General features: G+C 33.9%; 2 protein-coding genes across 4 annotated transcripts in view; one reads left to right on the top strand and one right to left on the bottom strand.

The window, feature by feature from the left end:
- The window catches only part of LOC125662102 (uncharacterized), a 6,023-nt gene extending 5,641 nt beyond the window's left edge, over positions 1–382 (top strand). For all 3 annotated transcript variants that reach the window (XR_008798251.1, XR_007365251.2, XM_056148128.1), the window contains one exon: positions 1–382. This exon is cut by the window's left edge and continues 244 nt beyond it. The gene's annotated coding sequence lies outside the window, so the exon portion shown is untranslated.
- The window catches only part of LOC125661075 (uncharacterized), a 277,053-nt gene that overhangs the window by 50,507 nt on the left and 213,995 nt on the right, over positions 1–12,551 (bottom strand). The window lies entirely within an intron of this gene.

Genomic DNA, 12,551 nt, shown 5'->3' on the forward strand with positions numbered 1-12,551 from the left:
ACTGTTTCTTTTAGACTGAGATGGGATGCTTAATTTCCTCTTTAATATTTTCTTTGGTCTGCCAGGTTTCACAAAACAAATGTTACAGTTAATAGAATGAGGTACAAATTCAAACAAAACTGGTAAATTAATTTCAATGTCATCTTCCGATTGTCTGTGTCGTGTGAGTCGTAGTCTACATGCTGTACAAATTTCAGGAGGATGAATGTTCACAGAGTCAATGTCAATGTCAATATAATAAAGGGAGGTGATTGCAGCTCTGAAGTTTTCTTTGGGATGAGACTTGGAATTAATGGGAATTTTCACTCCACAGAGCCTACACATGCACTTTAACTTTAATTCATGCTCCATTTCTGTAGAAAAAATAAAGTTTTGAATAGATTTTGTCCTTTTCATTATTTGTTTTTACACAATGTAGCAAATTAGTATGTATATATGCAACAATACTTTCCATTATAAACAAGGATTATTTTAAGTGTATGCATATGAACACACTGATTTACAACATTTAAATGTCCATCTTGGTCTCAAACCACCTATATATTATTTATATATGTGTGCTCAGACTCAAATGAGAAGTACAGACAACTCTCATCTTTTACCAAATATCTTGATGAAAACTTTTTCCTCCGGACACAACTTTTAAAATTATAAATATAAGATTCTTTAGAAAATTTATATGAACTTGAAATTCAGTCATCAAGATGTATGGTGAAAGATAAGTAGTATTCACATACTTTTCAAATTAGATGTATATGCAACTTTTCTCCAATATTTAGAGGGTATACATGCAGAATGTTATACTGTATGCAGCAGCTACCACAGGCATCTGAAGTGTGGATACCCCCCATTTATTTAAAAAAAAAATACATTCTTTCAAATAAAAACATTCTTTTAATGTGTTCAGTCAATGGTCATTTATACTTAATCACAATCTGATTTAAAAGTTAATTTCAAATAATTTGTGTTCATGAATTTTCTTTGTATTTTTTTTTTGCATTGTAATGTGTAATGTAATTCATTACTTTACCAAAGTAATTGTAATTTAATTAATTACTTATATGATTGAAAGTAACAGTAATTATAAAGGTGAAAATTCCAATGTAATTGTAATTTAATGCGTTACATTTTAAAGTAATTGACCCCAGGTCTGGTCATGTATAGCATAATGAAAATACACTAGGTAAAAAACAAAATTTGAAGATAAAAGGGGGAAGAAAAAACAGGTATCCCTTTAAGACATATTTTCAAGGTAATAACTGTTAAAATAATGGGAATATTGAAGTCGATTGAGTACACTAAATCGACTTTTGATATCATATATATACAGATATATATGTGTATTATATATATTTGTATATATATATGTATATTGTATATATACACACACAATAATAATAACAATAGATATATCAAAGTCAATCGAGTATACTGAATTGACTTTTGATATATATATATATATATATATCTTTAAAATAATGGGAACATCAAAGTCAAATGAGTATACTATATCAACTTTTGATGTTATACACACACACAGAGAGATATATATTATAAATATCAAAGTCAATTGAGTATATATACTAATTTGACTTTTTATACCATATATCATATTTAATATACTGATCTCTGAGTGTTGCATGTTGGTTTTAGTGCAGTATTTTCTATATATATATATATATATATATATATATATATATATATATATTATATAGTCTATATATAATAATTTATGTGTACTATTTCTGTTTTATATATTATATAGATCTATATATATATATATATATATATATATATATATATATATATATATATATATATATATATTTGAGTATGTACATGTGTGAGCTAATGATATAAGAGAGGGAGAGAAAATTTATTACACTATACAATATATATATATATATATATCCCCCCCTCCTACTTCCTCAGTGAATGCTGGCAGTGCAGTTCTGAGCAATAAAGGATCTTGTTCATATATGTGATATTTCATGTATTAACAATTTTGCAGTGTCGTCTGCGCGGCTGGGGGCAATGTGTTTATGAGATTAATTTGTATTGTTCCTCTTGTTGTTAAAATATTCAGCACATTACTTCATTATGTCATTTTTCTGTGCCAGACTTATGATTTTCAGTCAAAGTGTAACCTGTAATACGAACGTGTACCCCCACAAAAAAAATACCAAAAGAATCTACGTATCCTCTATAACCATGAAAAAATTATCGTTTTATTCAACAAAATTCCATTAATGAGCAATAAAATTCTGCAAATATATATTCTTTATCACGATTTGAACTGAAAAAACTAGCGGAAGTCAACTGATTCGAATTTAAATTACCGTAGATAAAATTTTTCTCGCACGATCAGACTTAATTTCATACCGCCGGGCTCGACATTTTGTGTTCTTTCGGAATCTGATGTGTGCGCATACATTTAAAAATAGACTAATTTTCGATAGCCCCCGCGCATGTACCATATCCTAATAGAAAGAAACCGAAGCGAGATAAATAGAATACCCGTGACGTCACAGTTTCAGACGCAGTATTTCAAATATGGCTGACTGAGCAGGAGACGGGAAGTTTGATAGTGCGGTCTAGTGATAACCCCGCGTAGCGTACTGATTTGAGGTGCAAAACTTTAAAAGATTTGGTTGAAAATGTTAACTCCCGGCTATATAATTGGTAATACTTGCTGTAGAATAGAAATTCTGTAATACTCGCGTATCTAATTTTTAGGAATCAACATAATGAAGCATTTTAATTGGCACCTGTATCCGCAGTAATCACAATGCATCGCATATACTGATGTCAGCTGTTCAGACGACTATTCCTCTTCCTCTCGCGATATTTCAAAAAAGTTATTTTTCGATAGCAACTAGAACGTCGCTGCAAGGTTTTTTCATTGGAAAGAATACCTTTCATTGCCAATTTTTATTCAATCGAATTAAATCTTAGAGCGAAACATACGCAATATAAAAATTGTTGCCTCAAAGGGAAAAAAGAGGTGGTAAAATTCGGAAAAAAATCAAATACATGTATGGGTTTGACGTTTAATTTCAAGTAATCAACATCCGGTTTCACAAATTAAGGTGACATGTGATTTGGGTAAATAGTATACATGGAAATCAAGGATAGAAAAAATCAGCAAAAGACACTTTAGATTTAACCCCAAGCATAGGCCATTACAGGGTGTTCGTGGCTCGAGTCCTTTAAAAATAAAAAATAAATAAAATGCTTCAATTTCAGATATAAACGTTATATTTGTTCGGAATGGTAATAATTGTCCCCCTGCCAAACAAATAAAACTAAAAAGAAGTTCGCATATACATGTAGCCTATAGGCCTATAGTTTTATTTTTCCGTGATCGGGATCGCGGGCCCTGCGGGTTTTTTTGAAAGTGTGCACGGGGAACACACGTGTTTCCGTTTCAACGAAAACAACACAGCTTCACTGTCACAGCGAAGGCTTGTATTTTACATCTTTAAAACGACCTGATTTCAGAAGAAGATGCCCTGGTATTCCTGTTGCAGGATGAGCCAAACGATCATGCATTCAGTATGAACATGTACATGTAAGTTGATGTAGCCACATAGGCCGACTAGAAAAAAAAATTGCAGTTTTGTTATGTTATGAAAAATTCACGATTAATCAACGCGATTTGATGCCATAATTTGTCGTTTCATGAAAGAAAATATTTATATTTTATGATATCTAAACCAAGTGAATAACACCCAATTGTTTATTAAGAGCTGACATCATTTAATCTGTCCTGGTCCGGCATTGATCCGTCTGATTAACACCCCCCCCCCCTTTTTCCAGAATTCTCTCCTTACCTGACGCTCGAGTGTAAGAAGTGGGTGGATTTAGTTTACAATGAGAAGGGGGATGATGTGGTTCTAATCAGACTGGGCATTCATGCCCGCTGGTGAGAGGACTATTTTGCAGGATTTTTCCATGTTTATTAAAAATTATCTTTCTATGAAAAGAAAACACAATGTGTTAGGAAAACACATATTACGTCATTGTAATGATATAATTTATTATCATAATTTTAATCATTTTTTTTTTCATATTGTAACAGAAATATAAACGAAATGTGTGTTTGGGCCGAAATGGGGGGTGGGGGTACGTAACATCAAAGTCTGATTATGACAGGCTAATGAAAAATCATATAGATTTCTCTTTTATCCAAATGCATGTATTTTATATACACTGAGTAGCTTATGACCATAAATTACATGTGATCCATACATGCTGGTACTGGTATGCTATGAGCTATGATCTTGCCTAGATTTTCTCTAATTTCGACTAAATCCACACCCCATCTGAGTACCATGCAAGGGGATTTAGACACTGTGTGCCATGAAGAACCAATTCAATTCTACTTTTATATCTGGGGTCACATACTTTCCCTCAGAGTTGCAGTATTTTCGCTGAACCCTGTAGGTTTTAACCTGAATTTCTTCAGTACCCCCCTCCCCCATTGTATATGGTAGGCATAATGCTGACACCTACATCATGCATATCCTTTTTTCCATTACGCACTCTGCTATACTTGCAATGTATAATAAAATATTCCATCATTTCTAACACATGTACGTACGCAATCCCCTACCAAATGTCACTTCAAATACAGGACATCTTTATCTTTAAATAAATTTGAGCTGTACTTAAGTGCGAAACTGTCCCTTGCTACCATAAAACTTATATTTTGCTTTAAAACATAAACCAACAATTCTTAATTGTAATTTCTTTTCATCTTTAAAAAGGGTATTGACATCCCAATATTTAGTAGAAAGTTCCCAGGTATCGTCCGCTAGTGACAGTCTGCTGGCAAATCCAGGCATGCGATGGAAGGATCCTGATGTGAAGGACACAGGGACACCTGATACAAGAACTGTGGTATTTCATTCAGAATGACAACCTGACACTCAGTTGGTATGACCCTTTGAGGTTGAATATAGGGTTAAATCTGTATGCATTTGGTTAACAATAAATAATAATAATTTAATAAATCCAGATAATACATTCACAAATGGAATCATGGCGTCATGATACACTGAAATGCGTGTTTTACTGGTTTTTTTTTTTTACTGCATTACTAGGTATCACATACATACAAAAAGAGACAAAAAATGGAAAATCATTATTCTGTTTCTAATTATAAGGTATGACAAGTTTTCTAAATGCTCACAAAAAAGGTATGGTGGCCAATACTGATTTTATTTGCAATTTCCTTTCAGATATGGGAACCGATTATTCAGAGAACTGCATATTTTAGGAAGCTGTTTTTGACAGAAGATTTGGTTTTCTCCATCTGTATTGCCACCAACCATTATGCTGAGATGGTCATATCTAGGGGGAAGGATTGTCATTATGCTTCCCACGGAAGTTCGCAGCCTTTCACTGAAGAGGAATTGTACAGGTATTACTAGTTTTAAAGTACCGATATTGTGACAGTGATTTTCAGTTTAAAACGATTAATAAAATGCATAATAAAAAGATTATCTTTACCAAAATTAAATTTGCTGTGCGTCTAACACATTTATTAGATGTGTACTACAATTACCTCTGATAAAATTTCATAAGTAATTAATGCATACTAGTAATTTGCAGAGGGCCTTGACTATAGAAAACATTTACGGAGTCAATTGAGCATTCAAAAGCTCTGACAATACATTAGTATTTAGGGCTAAGTATTAAGAAATTCTTTTTTTTAAAGATTTTTGTGCATTATCTTATACATGTTTGCTGTGAAGTTCCAGTCGATAGACAGATATTGGTCAATGCATACCCCTATCGGAACAACCTAGTACAGTGTATCAGGAATGATGTCTAGAAATAAGTTTTAAGAGGTTGAATATAAGAACACTTTTGTTAAATATGATGCAAGTACATTTAAATCTAATGATTGAAAGTAAGTACTTGAACATTCGTGTATGCTGAACTTGCAGAGGAGAAACGGGTAGTACTTTTTGATAACATTTGATAAGGTGCTGTAACTTCTGTTGCTTAGCAACCAAATATATTTGAATGCAAAAAATTAAATTATTTTAGATTAACAATAAAGATCTGTGTTTTAATGTTGCAATATTTAATCTATTTAGTGGAACATAATAGAATGGCAAAACGTCATATTATTAGAAAATGATGGATATGCACAATGTATATAAAGTACAAAGTTTCCATTTTATGACCTTTGACCTTAATTCTCTTCATCATATATTTTGCTTAAAACCTTTTAAAATGATTAAGATTTATTTAAAGATTATATTTTTAAAATAATGTGACATTTACTAATCATCATTCAATGTAATTGTGTTTAAATTGTGTCAAATGTATGTAGAAAGGCAAATTATGGTCAAAATTGTACTACGAGTGTTGTTACTTAGCAACCAAAAATATTTGTTTGTCAATAAAATTGATTAATTTAATTGTAATGCGTTTGTAGTATGTTCACAGACACATCAGCTCATATATTTAGAATTTCCTATTTTTGACTCTAATTTAGTGAGAGGGGTCGTAATATATATATTTCAGAGAGAAAAAATTGCAAAAATGTGCACATATATGACCTTTGACCCCGTAGATCTCTTTGAGGTCATGGGATACCTTGACAAACTTTATAAGAAATTATTCCCCGTCCAATTCCTAACAAAATTATATGTCATATGCCTATCCCAAATCGTGATACATGCAGATTTTATTCGATGTAAAAATATTGTCATTTAGTCTTTAACAACCTCTAAAATGTGCCGGTAGAGAAAGGGTTAAGGGAAAAACAGAGTGCCAAAAGTGGAGTCAAATTCGTCTAAGGATAAGAGTTATGCATGGGGGAGAAAATCCTTAATTTGGAAATTCATTTCGAAATTTTATCAAACAATTAAATATACATCCGTATTTTCAAACTAATAACGAAGTACTTAGCTACTGGGCTGTAGAGACCCTCGGGGACTAACAGTCCACCAGCAGAGGCCTCGACCCAGGAGTCATCATGTAAAGCCTATATGGTATTAATGCACCAGATGCACATTTCGACAAATGATGTCTCTTCAGTGATGCTTAACCGAAATGTATAAAATCCGAAATAACGAGAAACTTGCTAAAGCTATTTTAAGGAAATATAGAGTGAATATCAATAATTTTACCTTGAGTTCTTACAAGTTTATTATTTTGGATTTTGGTAATGTAAAACCAATTCTGATGCGCCAAATTTGCATTTGGACAAATAATGTCTCTTCAATTATGCTTAAGCCGAAATTTTGAAAACCCAAAATAATAAACTTGTAAGAACTCAAGGTAAAATTATTGATATTCACTCTATTTTTCCTTAAAATAGCTTTAGCAAGTTTCTCGTTATTTCGGATTTTATACATTTCGGTTAAGCATAACTGAAGAGACATTATTTGTCGAAATGCAAATTTGGCGCATCAGAATTGGTACCGTATAAGTTTTACATTACGACCCCTGGGTGGAGGCCTCTGCTGGTAGACTGTTAGTCCCAGATGGTCTCCTGAGCCCAGTAGCTAAGTAATTCGTTACTAGATTGAAGATAGGGATGTATATTTGAATGTGGTAAAAATTTGAAATTCATTTCAGAATTAAAGATTATCTCCCTCATGCATAGCTCTAATCCTTAGATGAATTTTACTCCAGTGTTTGGTACTGTGCTTTTCCTTTTAGTTCTTGCAAGTTTATTGCTATTTTGAATTTCAAGAATTTCGGCTTGAACATCATTGAACAGACATTATTTGTCGAAATGCACATCTGGTGCATCAAAATTGATATCGTTTAAGTCTTGCAAGCTATTGAATTATTTTACACAATATATTAAAATTCCCATTGCCACAATACTAATTATACATAGTGCATATATTCAATAATTAATGCATTATATATAATTATAAACTTTTCAAGCAAAAAGCCTTGTGAGCATTAAATACCACTGTATTAAACAAATAAATTACAATTAAACACAGGCGGTGGAAAAATATGCTAACCAATAAGTCTTCGTTTTAATGAGGAATATATATCATGTATATAAGGTAAAACTTATACGGTACCAATTTTGATGCACCAGATGCACATTTCCACAAATAATGTTCCTTCAGTGATGCTCAACCGAAATGTTTGAAATAAGAAAAGACTTAATCACAGTTAATCTACATATCATAATTCAAGCTGTCTTCTGTAAAGAATGGAGATGAGGGTAATTAAACCTTGAGCTGTAATCGTTTTAATGCACACCCGACATCTTTCAAAAGAACACTGCCGTTAAGGTGCAAAAGGATGTTTATCTTTTCTGCCTTCATGAAATTTCGCGATCAGACAAGAGCTTATGTTTATAAAGTTAAAATGGATGAATAGCAATGACAAATGCAGCGAAGTCATGTGATTTCTTAAGAGACAAGCTTGAAACATTGTACTGTGTTATCTCACCTCTGGTGTGTCCAGAGGTCCGTGTTTGCCCGACTTTCTATTTTGTATTGCTTATAGGAGTTATGAGATTGATCACTGTTCGTTATCTTCACCTTGCATCGAATCATTTGTTTGCTTTCGTTTCTTACTTTTGTTCTTGTCTTTCTTTAGAAGGGTGGATGGGCTGAAATTTATATATGTAGCTACTCCCTAATGTCTCTGTCAACGCAGAATTACAATACTATTGTAAACAGTCAGTCAAATCCCTCAATAGGCAGCCAATGACTTTTTTAAAGACACGACTAACGGGGAATTAAAATACAGTCCCTGAACCGTTCTTCTTTACCATTTTCCGTTCGCTCACCGTGCGTTCACCGTTCGCTCTCCGTTCGTTCACCGTGCATTCACCGTGCGTTCAGCGTTCGCTCTCCGTTCGTTCACCGTGCGCTCTCCGTTTACTGTTTTGCGCTCACCGTGCGTTCACCGTTCACAAAGCGCTCACCGTGCGTTCACCGTTCACTGTTATTCGGAATACCAAAAATAAAGGATCGATTTTCATAACAAGGCAAAAATGAAAAAGGACTTGTGCATAAGAGTGAAAGTATATTAAATTCTTATTATATCAGAAATTTAATTTATAAAGTACAAATATCAGGATTATCAACTGCTAAAATTCAAGGAAAACTGCTGATCACTCATCAATATCAAAGAATAGAAAAAACCATTGCTATCATCATTACAAAACACTATTGTTTGGGTAAAAAGTGGGAGAAGTTCTGAATGAGAGAAAAATGCAAGAGCCTTCAGTTATGAATTTAACCCTTATACATGTGCATATATAGCGAAAAAAGAGCAACGAGCGCTGGTACGTGTACGAAAATGAGGCGGTTTCAGTTAATAAATACCTCGCCGATATTCATTTTTTTGTGTGAAAACGTCATGAATTCTAAATATCATACAATATATGGTTCTAGTTTTCATGTATACATGTGTCTGTACAGAATATGCAATACTGTAAACAATGAATATATGACATTTTCTTCTGTGTGTCCATCATTGCTACGTCCATTGATGTGAGATTTACCATTGTTTTCATGAGGAGCATACATCCAGTATTTGCACAAAAATGAACGAACAGATGTATTCATATATATATTCTCCACCTGATTATAAAGCAAGTACAATCGAAGGGGGAAATCCGAAATATACCGAATGAATAGACCATTTTGCGTTCACCGTGCGCTCACCGATCACTTTGCGTTCACCGTGCGCTCACCGTTCACCAAATAGCGTTCACCGTTCGCTCTGCGTGCGTTCACCGTTCGTTCACCGTTCGCTCTGCGTGCGTTCACCGTTGGGTCACCGCGCGTTCACTGTTCAAGTGGGAAAGTGGAGCGTTTCAGGGACTGTAAGATAAGCAATTAAGGTTTTTTTAATCCGGCAAATACAGTAATTTCATCAAAATCAAAATTTCAGGAATTTGTTTACAAGCTGTAAAATCATGTTTTGTAATATTCTGCATCATGAATTGATTTAGTTTATGCCTCATTTCACCGGTTGTGTATTAAAATTTCCGTTTGAACGCTATTCAGATTTAATTCGCATTAACTTAATGCGAATTGAATTCTTCGTGTGAGCGAGGAATTGGGTAAATGTTTGTATAAAAGTTAGAAAGTGTTTTACGAGAATATTGTAATTGTGGCACTATGATAGCAATACATGTACCTATGGGCAGAGGGTGGAAAACAGTTATCCAACGATTCACCAATGAGTCTAATGCGTTAGAGTGCCTAAATGCAGTATCTGCTGGATTGCGGTCTGTAAAGACGTAAGACCACTATGACGGAAATGAGATTCTGTGGATCTTTTCCACCCTTTTGCTGACGTGCATGAAGAATCTTCGGGTGATGTTCAAGATATATTCTAGAACTAATTTGCTATCACTGTAGTAATGAAAACGGTCCAAAGATATACTCAAAGATCTCTCTCTCTCTCTCTCTCTCTCTCTCTCTCTCTCTCTCTCTCTCTCTCTCTCTCTCTGTGTTATTTCAATTAGCTAACAATTTTAGATATACGGATAGCATCATCGTCGAAAAACCACGGTTGAGTACGCTTCGTTCCTCTCTCCATCATCCGTAGGTCCATTCATTCCTACTCACTCGTTCTCATGAATAATTAATTAGGCAATTTTATTGGGGGCTCATGGAAAACCCTAAGTTTCAGCCCAATTTCGGTATACAATTTCTGTGATAGCAAAGTTAAGTTAGTGCTACCTTTAAAACAGAAGCGTTCCATTACTATAACGATTACTTTGATTGGACGATATTTTAAAATATGTTTTTTTATGAGAACGAGCGAGTAGGAATGAATGGACCCACGGGTGATGGCGAGAGGAACGAAGCGTAATCAATCGTGGGTTCTCGACGATGGGATAGCATAGTGATACGAGAGATGGGAAAAGGGTGCCCAGGAGGAACAAACATCTCCTATCAATTGGTTATACTCAACTTGACTCCTGTTTTTTATCTTGTAAAAGAATAATCTGTAATTAAAATCAACCTGTAAAGAACGGCTTAGAATATTAAACATGTATTTTTAATTTCGATAATGCATGAGGTTTTTATATTTGATAGTGATACCAGAGCGCGCTTTACAAAAGGACTTATAACTGATTATTTACTCCACATACTGAAATTATGCGGTTTATTTTCACATCATTCATCACCCCCCCCCTCCCCCAAAAAGAAACAACAAATGTAGTAAAACTTATGTTGGCAATTTTGTCTCAGAAAAGTTTTAATGGTTTAATTTAAAGTAACACTTATTTAATACAATCCAAGATGGACACTTGTAAATTCCGACTTCAAATGTAAAATACATAATGCATGTAGAATACTGCTTAGAATGGACTTACCATTTACATTACTTCTTCATATACGAAATACATTTAGTTACTAACATACATAGAACATAATTGTTAACAAATGAAGTATTTCAGAAGACAAACTGGGCGTCTAAGCGTAAGTAAAGAACTCCAAAATAGTGTTTCTGTCTATAAGAAAGACACTTACATAGTAGTAGGCCACAATTAACATCAGAGAGCTATGAAAACTGCATAAATCCCTAGAAGGTAACTAGTGAGCAAACTAAGGGATCTACACGATAATACAGGGGCAGATTAGTCACCCTTCCAGACTTAGAGCATAGCAGCACAAAGTATTGACTATATGCAAAGAGAAACAAATCTTGAGTAAAACAAAGTACAAACAATGAGGTATTGTACAGTGAGTTGTCTTTCATTTGATGCTTGAAGTATTTACTTATATGTATATACTAAATGATTTTTTTCTTGAATAGAATATTTGCATTTCATCTTTTGGTAGTCCTTAAAATGTCATAGTTTCATACATTGTGTATGTAAAAAGTCATGATTTTCTGCAAATCTGTAAATGATACTTTCCATTTAAGGATCATGTCATTTTAACAGTCAACTGGCTCAAAATGTATACATTCTATATTTCCGTAATAGCTATTTTCTGTAAAGTTTGTAAAAATGACACTTCAAAATTCATTTGTCATGTCGCCAAAATCCATACCGTTACTTAAATGTTTATCAGTTAGACGATGTTATGAATGCAAGGTGAAGATAACGAACAGTGATCAATCTCATAACTCCTACAAGCAATACAAAATAGATAGTTGGGCAAACACGGACCCCTGGACACACCAGAGGTGGGATCAGGTGCCTAGGAGGAGTAAGCATCCCCTGTTGACCGGTCACACCCGCCGTGAGCCGCATATCATGATCAGGTAAACGGAGTTATCCGCAGTCAAAATCAGTGTGCCAAGAACGGCTTAACAATCGGTATGAAACACGTCAGACAGCATTTCACCCAATGCGAGGTTGTATTGACGAACTAGATCGTTATAACGACCATAGAATTTGCGAAATGTTGACTTCAATCGAGACTGTTGAAATCCCTGTACCATCAACTTGTTTGTCAGTAGCTTACCTCGATTTAAAAACTGACTATACCCAGAACAAGTTCTTGTATATCGAATCAGTTGAGATATATAAACACCATATGCAGGTGATAATGGAATATTGCGTCATAAATGTGGGAAGTTGACGA

Source organism: Ostrea edulis, chromosome 8 (genome assembly GCF_947568905.1).
Source record: "Ostrea edulis chromosome 8, xbOstEdul1.1, whole genome shotgun sequence".
Taxonomy (NCBI): domain Eukaryota; kingdom Metazoa; phylum Mollusca; class Bivalvia; order Ostreida; family Ostreidae; genus Ostrea; species Ostrea edulis.